Genomic DNA, 18663 nt, shown 5'->3' with positions numbered 1-18663 from the left:
AAATTGTGAGGGGCACAGATAGGATAGAAATGAAAAGTGACATTTTTACTTATGTGACCTCCAGCTCATGATGAATGATGAATGGAATGGAGCCCATTGACTTATTAGGAGTTTAACAGACTCATCATTGAATAACAAAGAGTGCACGATGCAGCCAGAACTTACTAAACATTAAACAGGGAGGACAATCCTGGCCATTAGGAGTAGGAGCAGGAATGTGGATGCAGATGCTGCTTTGCCATATGGTAAAATAATGACTGAACCTGTACCTTAGATGTGCCTTCCGATCTGATTTCCATATCCCATGAGCCACCAAAATTTGTCACTATTCTCAACAAGTGAACATCCACAGCCTTCCAGGTAGAGAATTTCTGAGATCTGAAATCCTCAGTCTGAAATAGCTGATCCTTCACCCTAACACTGCTCCCTTATGCTAGGCTCCTTAGTCTAAAGTAACAGTTTTTCAACATTTACCTTATCAAGTCCTTCTAGAATGTTATGCTTCAAGCTAGACCGCAGACCAGCCATGACCTCACTGAATGGAAAATAGGGTTCAATGTTCTTCTCCTCCTTTATTCCATGATTATCCCATCTTCACCTTCATTAACTTTTAGTGATAAAGCAGTACCATAGGAAACCTTCATAATAACATGCTTAGGATGTGGGAAATCTGCGACAGTCATTTGTCCCTGATGGCTACACCGGCAAAAGGTACATCCAGCTAAAGCTCCTAACAAATTGAGTTAGGGAACTGGAGCTGGAGCTGGATGAATGTCTGAACATTCGGGAGGCAGAGACAATCATCCCCAAAAGGTCAGGAGGTAGGTAACTGGGTGACTGTCAGGAGATGGAAGGGGGAATAGACAGGGAGAGCAGAGTATCCCTGTGGCCATTCCCATCAACAATAAGTATACCATTTTGGATGCTGTTAGTGGGGACGACCTACCAGGGACAAGTTGTAGTGGTCATGTCTCTGGCACCAAGACTGGACCCTCGGCTCAGAAGGGAAGGAGGGAAAAGAGGAGTGGAGTAGTGATAGGGGATTTGATAGTTGGGGGATAGATAGGAGGTTCTGTGGGAGAGATTGAGATTCCTGGATGATCTGTAACCTCTCCGGTGCCAGGGTCCACGATCTCTCGAATCAAGTTCTCAGTATTCTCAGGAAGGAGTGTGAGCAGCCAGATGTCATGGTCTATGTAGTGGGTAATGAGGATGAGGAGGTCCTGCAAAGAGAGTTTAGAGGGTTAGGTTCAATGTGAAAGACAGGACCTCCAGGGTTGTCATCTCAAGAGTGCTACCTATGCCTCATGCTAGTGAGGCTAGAAATAGAAAGTTAATACAGCTAAATGTGTTGCTAAAGAGATGGTTGTAAAGAAAACTTTTGGTATCTTGGCCTTCAAAAATCAAAGTATTGAGTACAGGAGTTGGGACGTTAAGGTGAGGTTGTATAAGACAATAGTGAGGCCAAATTTGGAGTACAGGCATTGTGTAGAGTTCTGGTCGTCTAACTACAGGAAGGCTATCAGTAAGATTGAAAGAGTGCAGAGAAGATTTACTAGGATTTTGCCGGGTTTTCAAGTTACTGGGAAAGATTAAACAAGTTAGGATTTTATTCCTTGAAGCGTAAAAGAATGAGGGGAGGATTGATAGATTCTCTAGTCCCTGCTGAGGCCATCAAATTCTCCCACTCCTGCACACCAAGAGCCTGGGATTATGCTGGCTTCTCCTTCCATTCATAGTCAGGCTGTTATTTTAGCCAACTGTTGGTCAAATAAAGGTGATAATGACTTTCTGCCATTAATTCTGAAACAAGAGACAAACCAGAGGCAAAGCAGTTTCCATGATAGGAAATGGTAAAGGAGGGGTGGAACTTGGCAAGTTTACACAAGCCACTGCCTCTGTATCTCAAAACTGGTCTTGGAACTGGCTTGAAAACAAATTGGTTTCGTTGTTCTGTAGCTGATATTAAACTGCAGTGTTCATGTTGCCAATAATGTAAAAATAAATTCAAAGTTCAGAATAAATGAACTTTAGCCAGTATAGCCAACTGAACAGATTTCTTCATTTTCATTTGATAATTTCAGTCCACAACAATCTTATTCCCAAAATGTTGCCCATGAAATAACAGTTGCTTCATCTTTTGACCAAGTCATCAAAATCATATGATGGCAAATTCTGTCAGAATATGAAAATAGTAAAGTCACTGCGTGACTTTATCTAATGTTTAGTACAATGAAAGTGATCCAAAATATGGCAGGATGCAAAGATATGTGACTCAATAATGTCTTGACCTAATTAATCTAAATTTCATTTGTAAAATAAATGGATTAATATACTGAAATTGTTTACTGTGGCAAAGAATAAAGAACAGGTTAATTAAATAAAGTCCTGACGAATATTTATTTTTAAGTTGCTTTCCTTGACTCTTAACCAATTACATATGTACAATTGCAATTAGTATTTGAAAGATCATGAAAGAAATGGCAGCTGTGAACAAAGTGTGACATTGATGTAGGATAATGGTACTAAATTGTTCTATTCCATGTCTGATGAATGTGCAGTGATCATTTATGTTTGTTTGGAATTTAAAATTGTTAAACCATTAATCAAAATAACAAACATTAGTTATTGGGGACAAAAAAAAATTGTTTAGCTTCTAGTAAATTGGCTTAGCTTTCAAGTTATTATCCTTGTTTTGCTTTGTTAAAAAAAAAGTTAACATGGAGGCATGAGGTGTCGGTGCAAGAGCCACTTACAAAACTGACTATGTAAACAGCTAGTAGCGTCCCAGTCATTCAGGTGAGGTATTATGACTTCACATAAGAACTCGGAATAAAAGAAGGAAGCAAGAAGGACTTTTAGAATGAAATCAGCGAACAGGTCAGGCTGAATTATCATAAGGCATCTATTTCCCAGGCAATTGGGAAATCTAATGCCAAGTCCACGGAGCTTGGCTGGAATTGGGTCCTTTAGTAGACAAGCAATTCTTGCCTTCAAGATGGGGTTTGGGAGGCGTGCCAAGATGGCATAGAGGGAAGACGTACAGTTCCTCCTTTCCTCAGTTAGACTTATAAATACCCGATTTTAAAACTTATAAAAGTTGTTAAAAATAGTATTTACAAACTTTGGAATAGTGGAGGATTGAAATGGCTACAAACGTGAAGAAATCAAAAACTCAGTTACAGAAGAAATTACCCTATAAAAGTGTTGAAGAATTGAGGCCTACCTACCAAGTTGAAGCCACGGAGTCATCGACTGGAGTTCCCAAGCCTCAAAGGAACCCTGCTCAGCTGAGTATTACACAGACACCAATCGCGCATCTGCAAGATGGCGCCAGTTCTATGATGAGCTCGGTTGACCCTGACTCGCGCCCCCGTGAGCCCGGGTGCGCAGCAGATCGGCCAAGCAGGGACAGATGCGTGAGCCCACAGTAATGCCTGGTGGTCTAGGGGCATCAGAGGATGCACCTGCGCGGTCGGTGACTCTTCCGGGTATGCGCGGTGTGTCGTGAGTTTGGGATTTATTAGAGAAGGTGTGGGCTGTGGAAGAACCTGAAAGACGGCAAGCTGACGAGGTTGGCACACTGTCGACGGGTATCCAGACCCGCAGCCGCACTGGAAGAGGAACCATTGTGTCAGAAGAGAATAGCTCAGCGCTATTGGAATCAACACAGGAAGAATATATGGGGACTGGGACCAGAGAAGGTAGGCCTCAAGGAGAAGTGATGGAACCTGGACTGGATTCTGTGTTTACAATATTGGAAGGGATTGCTCATCAAATGGAAAACATGTCAATGCAGGTGTCAACTCAGATAAATCAAGTATTTATGGAAGTGAAAACTAAAATGAACAATATGTGTGAAGAGATTACCTCTATGAAAAAAGATATGACTGTAGTTAAAAGTGATGTTAGTAGATGTATAAAAACAGTGGACAATTTTTTTAAAATTGAAGAAGCTTTTTTTGAATGTAAGAACCAAGTGGATCATAATAGAGAAAAAATGGAAAAAGTGGAGGATTCTTTCATGGATTGAGGGATTCAGAAAAAGGAATTACTGAAGAAGATTGACTCATTAGAGAATCAAGGTCGAAGAAATAATGTAAAAATTGTAGGTCTCCCAGAAGATATGGAAGGTTCAGATCTGGTAAAGTTTTTTAAGAAATGGATTCCTGAGGTACTGGGCAAGAAATTTTTTCCAGATGGTCTGGAGTTGGATCGAGCGCATAGAGCATTGAGGGAAAAACCATTTCCAGGTCAACCACCAAGGGCAGTTTTGACTCGTTGCTTGAAATATTAAGATAGAGAAATGATACTATGAGTTGCGGTGCAGAAGGCGCAGAAAAATCAGACTCCAATGATGGTTCAAAATAACAGAGTGTTCTTCTATGCAGATTTGAGTCAAGAAATTATTAGAAGGCGCGGAGAATTTAATTCAGCTAAAGAAGTGTTGTGGCGAAAGGGTTACAAGTTTGCCTTTCATTACCCGGCTGAACTTAAAGTTTTTTATGGGAATTTTCAGTCTCAATTTTTTGAAAATGATCATGATGCATTAATTTTTGCTAATTCGTTACCAGATTTGCGAGGAAATGGTCGGTTGCCATTATCGTTGCCTAAAAGGAGGGTAAATGGAAATGGGAATGGAAAGATTGGGAAACATGGAAAGAATGTAAAGGAGGTCAAATTGACGCAAAATCTTCTTGATATTGAAGACCCGGAACAATCATTGGGATTGGAATCGTTGGGTTGAATTTGTCTGTATAATTATTTTGTGAAAGTCTGATTGGGGGAGGGGTGGATGACACTGAGACCTGATAGTCATCTGCCACTAGTGGGTTTCACCACACCCAGATTTTTAGGGAGTTACTACTTTTTAGTAGTTTACTGAGGAGAAAAAAAAGAAAAAAAAATTAAAAATAATTAAAAAAAGAGAAAATAAGAAGTAAAAAAAAAAAATTAAAAGATGGGGTTTCAGGAGAACCAAGCTGGAGCTGAGATCCACAGCACTTATCTTGTAAAATTGGCATGTAAGAAATGAGTTGGGAGTAAGTTATTGAGGCCCTGAATCCTTCTCACCATTTATTTATTCTCCACCTCTGTAACTTCCTTCCATTTCACTACCATGCCATTCCTCCTTGAAATTTCCATTCCTCTAACCCTTCTTTTTGTGTATTATCTCCCCATTGGCCCCATCATTTGCCCAGGTACAATTCTCTCACTAAATCCCTCCTCCATTTCCTTGTCTTTTTTTAAGAGTCGCCTTACATTGTAAATTAGATTTCATAGCAAAGCAGAGGATAGGTTGTGAAGAAAATAAGTGTTGGTAAGTTTTGCCAAGGTTTCAGTTAAACTATGCAAGAGATGAGGTCCACAAGTTGAATTTATACATTTACCTTAGAGGTGAACGACTAATGGTTCCCAGACTGAGGTCATCTTATGCATAAAGAATTAAGAAAAGTAAAATGATTTGAACTGAGAAAATTTAGAGATGATCTCATTTAATCATAACTTTTTTTGAATGCTGAGTGACTGTTTCAACTGGCTGCAAAATGTGGAATTAGAGGCCATTTTCTTAGGGTTAATGGCAGGCCTCAGAGAAGTTTGTGTCTTTGGAATTCTCTTTCCCAGAGTGCCCTTAATGCTCAGGTGATTGGTGTATCCAAGTCCTAAATCAATATAATGGTGGTGGTGCAGAGGTTAAGTCATTCGATGAATAATCTAGACTTCCGCACAGTGGCACCTGTAGAGTTCAAATTCAGCTAATAATCTGGAATTTTATTAACAAAGAACAAGTAATCTTTGTACATGATCACAAATGGTTCACAAATATCCTTCAGGAAAGAAAATCTGTCAGCATGTTCACTCTGGAGCACTGTCCATTGCAGGTTGCAATAAAGTCCTTGTTTCTTAATGCTCTCTGAAGCAGCCAAGCAAGCCATTGAATGATATCATAATTTCTACACAAAACTAGACAGAACTCCATCTAGAAATAATGTCAGGAAATTCCATCACCACCCCTGCATGTGTTCTGTCCCATCAAAAATATAGATCCATCAGTAATAGCACTCTGTTGGTCTCCAAGTTGGAGAAAGTCATTTTGGGAATCTTCAATGTTAACTCCAGACCCCATGAAATCTGATGGACCAAGGTCAAACATGGACAAGGGAATGTTTTCCTTATTATTATCTACTGATCTCTGCAAACTGATGACCAAGTACTTTCTCATGTTGAACATCATCTGGGAAAAGCACTGAGAATGGCAAGGGCAGAGAATGCCCATGCTGTCTTTAAGGAGCTTGTATGTTCTCCCCGTGGGTTTGCTCCAGGTGCTCCAGTTTCCTCCCATCATTCAAAATGTACCAAGGGTGTAGATTAATTGGATGTAATTTGGCAGCACGGACTCATGGGCCAAAAGAACCTGTACTGAATGTCTAAATTTAAAGCATTCTGTACATTGGACATCACCAAGCACCACACCGAGATGAAATAATCGAGTCCTGAAGGATTGGTTTTGTGGCAAGTGATGATCTCATCTTCACCATTTTATCTATCACAGATGAATCTGGCCTTAACAGTAATGTTAGAGTTGACTTCTTCACAAAATCCTGTATTCACACTAATGGGCATCCTCTATCATGTGGCAGGGCACACAGATCTGGCAGCTAAAAACGTCATCCTTGTGCAGCAGCCAAAATGCACACCTTACAATCTCTAACCTCATGACCTGGCATATTCCTAAATCTGCCATTACAATTAGTCGATGGGATTAACCCTAATTGAATGAGGATTGCAGAAGTCTCTTGCCAAGAGCAGTACTAGGTATATCTAGGATTTCATGCAAGCAAAAATATATGCAATAGGGGGAAAAAAAAACAGGATATGCTGAATTTATTCAATGGGTCAGGCAGCATCTACAGTACATTTCTACAGTTTTATTCAGTAGAAACAACTACCATTCTGGGACAAAGGGCTCAAAATCCTCTCCTTGCTGTTCATCTCGAAACTGTGTGTTTGTTGTATTTTATTAGAACCTGTTACAGACATAGCAGTAAAAACTGAGATACACAGTAACTATTTTGATGCTCCAGAGTTGTTCCTGTTCCACTTGTATCAACACTCAATGATTCACTGTTCTGGCAGACTAATTGTTAATGAGTTAATATATCTGTGAGAATTTTCACAGAGGTATAATGCAGATGGTAACGTTACTGCAGCTGTGAACCTAGGAGCTTCACAAGTTGTTCGCCTTTTCCGTGGAAGCAACACCTCTTGTGTAAAATGCCGAAGACCTTCCTTGCAATACTTTAAGTATGGATGTAAAGACGTAACATGAGTGGGGTGGGGAGGGGGGGAAGGGGGAAGAGGGAAAAGAGGGAGGAGAGACAGAGAGAAGAGAGAGAGAGGATTCAGATAGAAATGGAGGGTCATTGAATGACCAGAGACAGTGTTACTCAATAAATGATGTGTGCAGGTTTACAGGATTTGTGAGTTGTGCTTTGTGCTTGGTTGGTTGTGTTTAGTGACATTATTAATTTGCTGAAATTTTGCCCCTGAGCTGACAGTTGGTTAATTGGATACTGTAACAATTGATTCAGGGACTGTCTTCAACATGTAACCATCAATGGTCGTCTTCCTTCACTGCCCCTGGAATGACTGGAAGGTTTTCTGCTTATGACAGGACAAGAACAGACTGATCTCTGCCCAAACTATACGCCTAATTCCAACACCTCGTGTTCTTTCACATGTCCTCTGCTGTTTCCTGAGCATTCTTCTTTAGTTCACTCTGGTTCTTTTCTCTCTTCCTCATTCTTTCATCCAACTATCTATTCATCCTTTTGTAGTTCCATCCATCTCTGCCAGTAGTGTAGTGCTAACATTTTAGGTGCTGGAGCTCACCAAAAACGGAGACAAGGAGGTGCCGGAGCTGCCCCCTGAGGAGCTGATGCTGCCCCCTGAGGTGCCAGAGCAGCACTCTGGTGATCTCCAGCAGCCCTGCGCCCTTGATCCCTACCCCATCATATCTACTTTCCTTTCCATCTCATCTGTTGCCATCGGTTGTGTTTCAGAATGCCTCCATTAACAAACCACACCCTCTCCCTAGCATCCTTCTCTGCCTACTCAAGCCACCCTCCTTTTACAGCTATGGCAATCTGAAGGGATTTACAAACTAGGGCTATTCAGGGCCCATGTTTCCTGCCCATATGACGGGTCCCTGTAGCCCCTGACACACTGGGCTCTAAATTGGCCGGTCGAACAGCGACTGGCCAATTTAAAGGTGATCCCGCCCTTTTGGTGACACATCACACACCCGCCAGAAGTCACTGGTATCCCCACCGAAAGTCGGTAAAACTGATCTATATTCACTTCATGGACACATGCTGAATATCACAGCGACCTAACCTGAGCTGCTCACTGTCCACACTCAACCCTCTCCCCAACGTGTTACTGATGATTCACGTGTGCACGCACTGATGTCATCTTCCACCCAGGCAGCCATTTATCAATTCTAAATAGTAAACAATAGCAGCTACATGGTTCATCTACACGGGTCAGCAATCCACCTCCGAGGTGGTTCGCCAACCCATGTAATTTTTTAAAAATTCTCTCCACCGATTGGCCTGTACGCGGGTAGATAACCTGCCAAAATGACAGGTTAAGCTCATGTTACAATTCAATTTGTAAACCCTATGAGTCTAATATACTAAAGTGTCAGAGAAACTCAGCAGGTTCAGTTTCTCCAACATTTTTGTATATTAACTATAATAGAATGCCATCCATCACCGTCACTGCCCCTCCCTCTGCAGTCCAACACCACCGCCACCACCATCAGTCTGACGGCTACCCCCCCTGCCTGGTCTGACAACACCATCACCCCCTCCCCCCACCTCCTCAGTCTCCCTCTCCCCACCTCCTCAGTCTGATGCCACTGTCACCAACACTCCTCTGGTCCGACAGTGCAGCCACCCCCCCCCCCTCACCCCAACCCTTGCCACTGCTACATACTCCCTTCCCCCTCACCGGGTCCGATATCACCAAAAAAAAAGTGCAGCCCACCATTCAACCACTGACTCACCATCTGGGCCACGCATGGTAAAAGGTTGCTTTATAATGAATTTTAAATTATTTGGAATGCAACATGGCACCTTTTTTTATGTGCTTGCTCCCCCTAACTGTAGAACCTGGCTATGCCACGGAGCCAGTGATGTTGCTCCACTGCCTATCATCTCATTTGACAGAGGTACATTGACAGTGGTACTTATGGCTATAGAATGGCTACAGCTTGCCTTGCCATAGCCTATCTGCTGAGTTCTTCTCTACCCTCAGAGCTGTGGTGCAGCAAGCAGTTACTCCAATATTTTCAATCATCTTCTGTATAATTTACTTTTTTTTTATTTTGCTCCTCCGATTCCTCTCCTGGGCCTCAACACACCATTGTGTAATTGGATCCTGGATTTCCTCACCTACAGAGCACAGTCAGTGAAGACTGGATCACCTCCACAATCTTCATCAGTACCGGAGCATCATAGGGCTGTGTTCTTCAATCAGCAATGAGTTAGAATACAGGATGGAATTGAAATCTTGGCTGAATGTTGCGCCAGGAAGAACCTCTCACTCAGTGTCACTAAAACCAAGGAGCTGATTGTTGACTTCAGGAAGGGAAAACCAGAGGTGTATGGTCTCATGATCATTGGGGGAATTAGAAGTGGAGAGAGTGAGCCAATTTAAGTTCTTGGGAGTCACTATCTCAGAGGATCTTTCCTGGACCAAACACTAATGGCATCATGAAGAAAGCACATCCATGCCTCTACTTCCACAGGAGTTTGCAGAGGTTTGGTATGACATTGGAAACCCTGGCAAATTTATACAGATGTGTGGTAGAAAGTGTGCTGACCACCTGCATCACAGTCTGGTATGGGGACACCAATACTCTTGAGTGTAAAGCCTTGCCGATGATAGTGGACACAGCTCAGAACATCCATTGAGAATGTCTACAGGGAATGCTGCTGTCAGAGAGCAGCAGCAATCATCAAGGATCCACATTCCCCCAGCACATGCTTTGTTCTTGCTACTACCATCAGGAAAGAGATATGGGTGCCACAAGACCTGCTCCAGCTTCTATCCCTCCACCATCAGACTCCTCAACAACAAACTCAATCATGGACTCATTTAAGGTCTCTTACTTTTGTACTTTATTCACTTTCATTTCTCTATCTCTGTATTGCACAGTCAGTTTGTTTACATTTCTTTATTTGTTTACATGTGTACATTGAGTAGAATTTGTTTTTACACTACCAATAAGCAGTAATTCTGTCTCGCCCACAGGAAAAACAGTCTCAGGGTTGTAGATGGTGTCATGTATGTACTCTGGTAATAAATCTGAAATCAAAACCTACACCAAGTTTCCAGCTGGGATTTTCTCTGAAAACTTCTCACAGGACTTTTCCTCACAAATCAACCTAATGCATAAATTTCAGCTTCCCACTGGCATGATAAAAATAAATTAATGAATATTATTGCAAAAATGACATCTCTCATGAAATATTAGCATTCCATATGGACACAAGCCAATCTTTTCTCCATTGGCTTGTGTGATTGCAGCAGTTAATACCTGCAGAGGGCACTATGTTCCAGACAAGATTGATCTTGAACTCAATATATTCCAGCATTAAGATTCAGGGAAAAGCAAAGAACAAACTATGGCAAACTGTGGGATATTTGAGAAAACAGTGACCTTGGTATTGAAGACGAAAACCTGGTTTCACTGCTCTTTTTAAGCAGAAACCAAAGATTATTTAGAAGCATAGAACCCTATCGCACAGGTACAACACCTCATCTTCTGATCAGGCAGCCTCCTACTGGATGGCATTAATATCAACTTCTCTGGCTTTTGTTAAACCTCCTCCCCCACACCTTACTTCTCCCGGCATCTCTCCATTCCCTGTCTCCTTGTGCACAGATATGATCAATTCTACTTTATCACACCCAATTAACATCTTTTGTTGGTCTGGATTCCTCCCCCATTGTTTGAATTCTGAGACTTTCTGATTTTTCCTTGAAGAAAGGCTCAGGCCCAAAACATTGGTAATATATCTTTGTCTCCTATAGATGCTGAAAAGACCACCTGAGTTCCTCCAGCATTTCGGTGTTTTTACTTTTAGCACAGAAACAGGTCTTAGGCCCATCTAGCCTGACCTATACTAATTTTCTGCCAAGTCAAATCGACCGGACTATAGCCCTCCATACCCCTCCCATCATGTACCTAATCAAACTTCTCTGTCGAAATCAACATCTGCACTTCTGCTGACAGCTTGTTCTATGTTCTCACCACTTCCTGAGGGAAGAACGTCTCCCTAATGCCACACTCAAACATTTCACCCTTAACCTGTGTCCTCTCATTCCTGTCTCATGCGACATTAGTGAAGAAGGCTTGCTTGCATTTACCTAATCAATACCCCACATAATGTTGTCTACCTCCATAAAATCTCCCCTAAGATTCCAACACTTCCCTATAATTCAGCTCCTGAAGTCCTGGCAATATCCTTTTAAATTTTTTCTGCACTCTTTCAATCTTATTGATACCTTTCCGGTAGATGGGTGACCAAAACTGCACACAATTATCAAAATTTGGTCTCCCCCTACTGTCATCAACTCAGCCCTTACCTGTATATCTGGTCTGTTCCCACGTGCAACAAGGACTTGATTTGCCTTGTCCTCACCTACCACCCCTCCAGCCTCTGCAAACAATATGTCATCCTCAGCCATTTCTGCCACCAGACATAACTTCCCTCTTCCCCTTCTGCAAGGACCTCTCCCTTCTTGGCTCCTTCATCCACTGCTCCCTTCCAACCAATTGGCACCTAACCCTGTGACCACAGGAGGTGTCCCATTCGTGCTCACATTTCCTCCCTAGCCACTATTCAGGGCCCAAACAGTCCCTTCAAGTGAAGCAACACTTCACTTGTAAATCCGCAGGAGTCATTAACTGCATCCAGTTTTCCTGGCGTGGTCTCCTCTAGATCGGAGAGCCTGGACTGAGAGATTGATTCGTTAAGCTTCTGGACATTTATCCACAATAGCATGGATGTCACTGTAGCCACTAATTTCAATTCCCAGCCCCAGTCCCTTTCTGACATGAAATTGGTCTCATACAATGCTAGACTAAGACCATGCACAAATTGGAGGAACAACGCCCGGGCACCCTTCAACCAGATGGCATTAATATCAACCTCCGGTTTTTGTTCACTCCTCCCCTCCCATCTATCCCTATATCATCTCCTCTAACTCTGTCTCTCTCTCTCTCTCTCTCTCTCTCTCTCTCTCTCCTTCCATTTCCCCTCCGTCTCCTTTCCCCCAGCTCTGCACCAACAGAAACAACCCCTACAATTTCTCACCTTTCCTCTCCTGTCCTATCCACATTCTATTAATATGTTGTTCTGTACTCCTTCCCCTGCTTTCCTTTACCTCTGAGCAGCATTTTAATTCTAACACCTGTCTGTTTTTTACTCATAACTCTCAGGCTCAAAACGTCAGTTGTACTTCTTTACCTCCTCTGGATGCTCCAAGACCTGCTGAGTTCCACTAGCATCTCTACAACCAGAGCATCTGCAAACTTCGTGCTTTATTGCATTTTTTTAATTACTTCTTTGGTTGAAATAAAAATAGGAAGTTTCATAATTACTTTGTTAAGAGAGAGAGAAAAGGGGAAAAAAATGTCCTTGATGTATAGCAGCGCTCTTCTTTTGAAATTTGATTCCTGGCTCCCCAGCTATTTCCACGAATGAATAGAATCAATCAAGAACAAATGTATTCCAGATAAGGAGAGACTGGATAGATTGGACTTTTTCCCCCTGAGCATAGGAGGTTGAGGGGTGACCTTACAGAGGCAAATAAAATCTTGAGGGGCACAGATAAGGTGAATTGTCACAGTATTTTCCCCAGGGTAGAGGAGGTCAAAACCAGAGGACATAGGTTTAAAGTGCAAGAATTTGAAAGGGACTGGAGGGGAATTTAAATTTAAATTTGGATATGCAGCACGGAAACAGGCCCTTTCGGCTCACAAGCACATGCCGCCCAAATACATCCAATTGACCTCAGTAATTTTTGAACGGTGGGAGGAAACCAGAGCACCCAGAGGAAACCTAAGCAGACACAGGGAGAATGTGCAAATTCCTTACAGACAGTGTGGGAATCAAACCCTGGTCCCTCTTGCTGGTCTTGTAACAGCATTGCTCTAACCACTATACTAACTGTGCCACCCAAACTGTGTAGGTGCATATATAGATCAAGTGCCAGAGGAAGTTGTAGCAGTAAGTGTAATTGTGATGTTTAAAAGATATTTAGAGAGGTACTTGGAAAGAAAAGGTTGAGTGGGAAAAGGGTCAAAAAGAGTAAAATTGGATTAGCTTGGTTGAACAATCTGGTCCAAACAGGCGAGTTGGGCTATATGATTTTCCATTGTGGTTGGATATCCTGAACATCTAGTCGACTGCAACGTTTTACTCTTTCTGGTTTCAACAATTACTGAATTCTATGCTGTTTACTATCCTGTATGCTTTATTTCATGTAAAGGTTGACCTACCACACATTTATCCAACAAACCTTACCTGTTTAAACAGCATCCTTTAATTCTATGGCCTTCTAGTTTGGAAGATGTGAACAAATCCCATGACATGACATTATGTTTCATAAGTCCAGGTCTTTGACAGGAATGTTAAATGACGATTCTCTCGCGATGCACCTCACAGACCACTTCCTCCTCCTCCAACATCCAATGAGTATTTCTTCAATTCATCATCAATCAGTTGCAGTCTATTCTGGAAACTTAACAGCAAACTCGGCAGCATTGTGAGACTCAAGACTGGTAATATTTAACAGAGAGCATTTCATGAAGGGCCTTGACAGATCTCCTTTAGAATTTTGGTCACAGGAACCAGCTTGCAACAAAGAAATAAAGGAGACTTCTCAGACATGACCTTCTCCACCCGCATCAATGTTCCTGTTTATCAGGTTGTTATATAAAATTTCTTCCTCCCACAGTTTCCAATGTTAAGCTCAGGGAACAGAGCCTCATTTTACAAAGAGGCAGAGCACAGCTTTCCAGATGCATCACTGATTCGAATCTTCAGCCTTTCCAAACCCCTGCCCCACATTTCCGGCCCATACAGGTTTCCAGCTCTCTTTTTCTGGTAAATTCACCTTGAATCTGTCTCCTCCTGTTTACACCTACACCCCTTTCCACTCCCTCTCCCAAGTCCTAACTTGCGATATTCTTCAGCCTTCACCTATTTCTTTCAGCCAGATCTATCACCACTTGTCTCAATCAACCTTGATTGCCCCCCACCCCACACAGGCCTCTCCTCACCCTTTTTTTTCCCTACCCTGTCCCTATTTCTCTGCAACTGAAAGCATTTTCCTTCTAAAATTCCTTGTTTATGATGAAAGATTATCAGCCTGAAATGTTCACTCTTTCTCTCTGCATTGATGGTACCTTAATTTGCTAAGAATTCCCAACATTGGTCTGTTCTGAGTCCAGATATCCAACTCCGACACTATTGTTTTTAATCTAATGATTATTATCACCATCTAATTATGCAGAATGACTGGATCTGTAGTTATCAGTTTTCTAATCACCTGATCACCTTTTGTTTATGGGAAATGCATTGGACTGTTTCTCATTAGTTGTATTCAAGAAATACAGTAAAAGCCCTGAAATCCAGCACCTACAGGGATTTGTAGATGCCGGATAAGTGAATTTTTCCATTGCTTGAGACAGCATCCTGCATGAATGACAAACTAAAAGCGAGGTGCGCTCATTTTAAACTTCCGTATTTTTTACCCATTTATTTCCCAATGTTTATTTTGCCTGTTGCTTGAGATTGCCGGTTATTTCAATTGCAGGTAACAGGAATTTTACTGTATTTAAATTATTTAAATAAAACAAATATTGTCATCAATATCTTCATGGCCTTCAAACTCCTTCATGAATAGTGATCAGTCTGACATCCTCTGAGGACTCAGATGAACCAGAATCGTATTCTCTATGCACCTGTTCATTAAAAGAAATGGTAGAGCTGCAGTACCAACAGTGCTGCTGCTGGTGGGACCTGGGAGAGTGGAGAGCAGAGACACAGAGCTGCTCTGATGGGTTCAATCACCTGGTCCTAGTGCTGGCGGCTTTGTGCAGGTGTTCATCGGCCCATTAGAGGAGACGACGGTATTTTCAAACTAAAATCCTGCAATCACACCAAGATGGTGGCACCTGTGCAGGGCACCAGAAATGGGAGAACCCCCCCCCCCCCATAGAACAAGGAGAAGCTGAGGGGACGACTTGACACACCAGCGAACCAGCAAGGGACTTTGCAGCTGAGGGACCCCCAAGGGCTCTGGGCGACCTGGGGTTGGAACCAAGATTCGAGAAGGTGCTCAGGGCAAGAAGGGCTGAAGGCTTCCAGATCTTCCAGATCGTGTCAGCGGTTTGGATCTGGAGTCGATGGTTTGAACTGGAGTTTGTGCAGCTACAGAGGCTGTGGGAGCGCTGAAGGCGAATCCACAGACATTCACTGACTCTGAAGGGATTCTCATTTGCTTCTCTTTCTCTCGTACTGGGTGCTGGGTGATACTTTATCTGCCTTAGGGCAGGCAGAAGGCAATTTTGTGTAATATTACATTCTGTATTATTACATGACAATAAAAGAATCTTGAACATTAATGTTTATCTAAACTCCATAAATGGTTTGTGAACTGATTATTTTTAAAATGAAAATATATGATACCTGTTGGGTAAGCTGAGCATTTCTTACTTTGAAAAGCTAGGAACCATTTTGAAGGGGTTAGTGAACATTGTGATCAGATGAGAAAGTGGCAAAAGAAATTCCCTAATTCAGGAGAATTGCTGTAACTCGATATTCAAATCAATGAACCTAAACTGTTGAAATCACTGGTATTCCAGTAAAAAGAGCAAAGTAGCCTCAACCCATTTTCTAGCCCTTGGTCCATAGCCTGCAGGTTTTAACTTTCAAGTATACATCCAAAGATTTTAGTTAAACGTTAGGTGATGAGGATATCTGTTTTTACCAGTCTTCCGGTGAATTCCAAACCCTGATGTTTATCAAAATACCTTCCTCATTTCCCCTCCAAGTTTTCTACCAACTACCTTAACCTCTATCCCCTTATTTTGATGTCTTTCCCAAGGAAAATAAGTACTTTCAATTTATCAAGGGTCCTCATAAATTTAAACATCTCAGCAAAGTCTACCCTCAGCTTCCTATGTGGAAAAGAAAACATGCGCTTATCCAATCTTTGCTCATAACCCAGTTCTCTCAACATGCGCATAAATCTCCTCTCTGGCGTCTCCAGGGCAATCATATTGCTTTTGCCTTGAACTGCATGCAATACTCATAATGTGCTTTACCTAGTGCTGCATGAACTTCCAGCATAACCTCCCTGCTTTTATATTTTGATGTGCCACAGATACTGCCTATAGTTTAATACTTTGTAACACAAGCTGTTCGGGCTTGAGTGTTGTTCTGATAAATTAGACTCTTATCATCCTGTATTTGTAACTGCAGTGTTATCACCCACTATTACAAGATTGCTTTAAAATTTACTTTGAAAATGTCCAATCAATCAACGTGAAGATAAATTAGCATGAGAATGCACTTTTCATCTTTAACAGCTGACTATGTTAGAATTTAGCATAAGAAATTTACAACATGACAAATGCTTCACACATACCATATCAACTTATATTTTAAAAATTGAAATAATCACCCTGAAATAATGGTTTTTTTTTAACTGAGGAATTGGACCACAAACGGATCAGGTTGGAGAGAGAAGATATGGCAGGCAGTGGCTTCACACACATTGGAGGACCACCCCCATCTGCTTTCCACAGGAATAAATCTCACTGAGGCTCCTGAGTTCTCTCTATCCTCCCTACCCACCCTTCTGCCCACTTAGGCAGAAAGTGCCAATTTTGTCCCTGCACCTCCTCCCTCGCCTCCCATCCAGGGTCACAATCAAATCTTCCAGGTGAAGCAGACTTTTACATGCACATCACCCAACCTACTCTGTGGTATTCGGTATGCCCATTGAAGCCTCCTCTGCATCGGTGAGAACAAACACAGATTGGCTGACTGCGTCTCCACCAAACACTTTGGCTCTGTTTGTCATTCTAAACGAGCTTCTAGTAGCTTACCATTGTAACTCCACCAACCATTCCTCCAATGACTTGTCTGTTCTTGGCCTCATCCATTATCAGGGTGAGGCCAAATATAAACTTGAGGAATAGCACATCTTAGTTCTCTTGGACAGCCTTACACTTAATGGCGTGAACTTTGACTTCCACCCATGGATGCTGCCTGAATTCTTCCTGCAGTTCAATCTTAGCATTTAATTTGCTCAGTTTGTAAATCAAGCCTATGAAAAAGAAAATTTAGCTAAATATTAGGATCAAAGTTTTATTTTCAGAAGTTGGTATATTTATATTTTAACCAAGAGAACGGTGGTCGGCAAAGTGGTCTGTATTGACCCCTGGGAGATCGATGAGACTATCCAAGGGGTTGATAAATGTCTAGGCTATAGAGAAATTTATTATTGATAATATTTATTTATTTATTGATTTTACATAGTTGGGGGTCAATGAGAGATCAAGGATTCCATGAGGAGGTCAATGGTTTAAAAAATTTGCCGACCCCTGCCATAGAATTTGTGATCGCCAGAGGGAATTAGAAACATAAAATGGCCTTGAAATTGAAATGATGGTGTCTGATGCTTAGTCAGTGAAGCCTTTAAAGTGATGCTTTAATTTGATTTCATAAGAAACTCTTTGTTATTCAGTGTGGGTTTTCATTTTAGAAAAGGAAACAGAACAAAGTCATAACATACCTGGTCATCTCTGGGATTAAGTTTACCAAAGGATGTTATCCTGATTTCAACGTTTAAGTAAAGAAAAAGTGTAGTAAGGAATGGATAATGAATTACTGTGTAGAGATTTGTGAATATGGTGAGATGGCTTCCATTAACAGGTGCAGGAATGCTGCAGCATGCGTACTGGTGTGACAAGGGAAGCAAAGAGCGATGAAACTGCACAGTGAGCTCGTGCTGAGGGATGGGTCTCAGATGTGACCAGTTACTTAATAATGACCTATCGTAAAATGGTTAATTCAGCTTGAAAGCAAAACCGATTTAGTCAGACTAGAGGCAAATGTAATATGTAAATTAAGACAAATCAACCCTGAGTTTAAAGAGTCAGGTAAATATTACATTCTGTATTATTACATGACAATAAAAGAATCTTGAACATTAATGTTTATTTAAACTCCGTAATCGGTTTGTGAACTGATTATTTTTAAAATGATAATATGTGATACCTGTTGGCTAAGCTGAGCATTTCTTACTTTGAAAAGCTAGGAACCATTTTGAAGGGGTTAGTGAAAATTGTGATCAGATGAGAAAGTGGCAATTCAGGAGAATTGCTGTAACTCGATATTCTATCCAATGAACCTAAACTGTTGGTATTCCAGTAAAAAGAGCAAAGTAGCCTCAGCCCATTTTCTAGCCCTTGGTCCATAGCCTGCAGGTTTTGACTTTCAAGTATACATCCAAAGATTTTAGTTAAACGTTAGGTGATGAGGATATCTGTTTTTACCAGCCTTCTGGTGAATT

The 18663-nt window shown here is 41.6% G+C and overlaps 1 long non-coding RNA gene across 1 annotated transcript in view; it reads right to left on the bottom strand.

The window, feature by feature from the left end:
- Nucleotides 1–13858, bottom strand: part of LOC138745589 (uncharacterized) — a 43760-nt gene extending 29902 nt beyond the window's left edge. Inside the window, exon 1 of the long non-coding RNA XR_011346352.1 lies at nucleotides 13602–13858. This is a non-coding gene — a long non-coding RNA (uncharacterized lncRNA). The remainder of the gene's footprint in view (nucleotides 1–13601) is intronic.
- Nucleotides 13859–18663: the final 4805 nt, after the last annotated feature.

Source organism: Narcine bancroftii, chromosome 11 (genome assembly GCF_036971445.1).
Source record: "Narcine bancroftii isolate sNarBan1 chromosome 11, sNarBan1.hap1, whole genome shotgun sequence".
Classification (NCBI taxonomy): Eukaryota; Metazoa; Chordata; class Chondrichthyes; order Torpediniformes; family Narcinidae; genus Narcine; species Narcine bancroftii.
The sequence above is the reverse complement of the archived record's forward strand: the minus strand, read 5'-3'. Positions and strand labels throughout refer to the sequence as shown.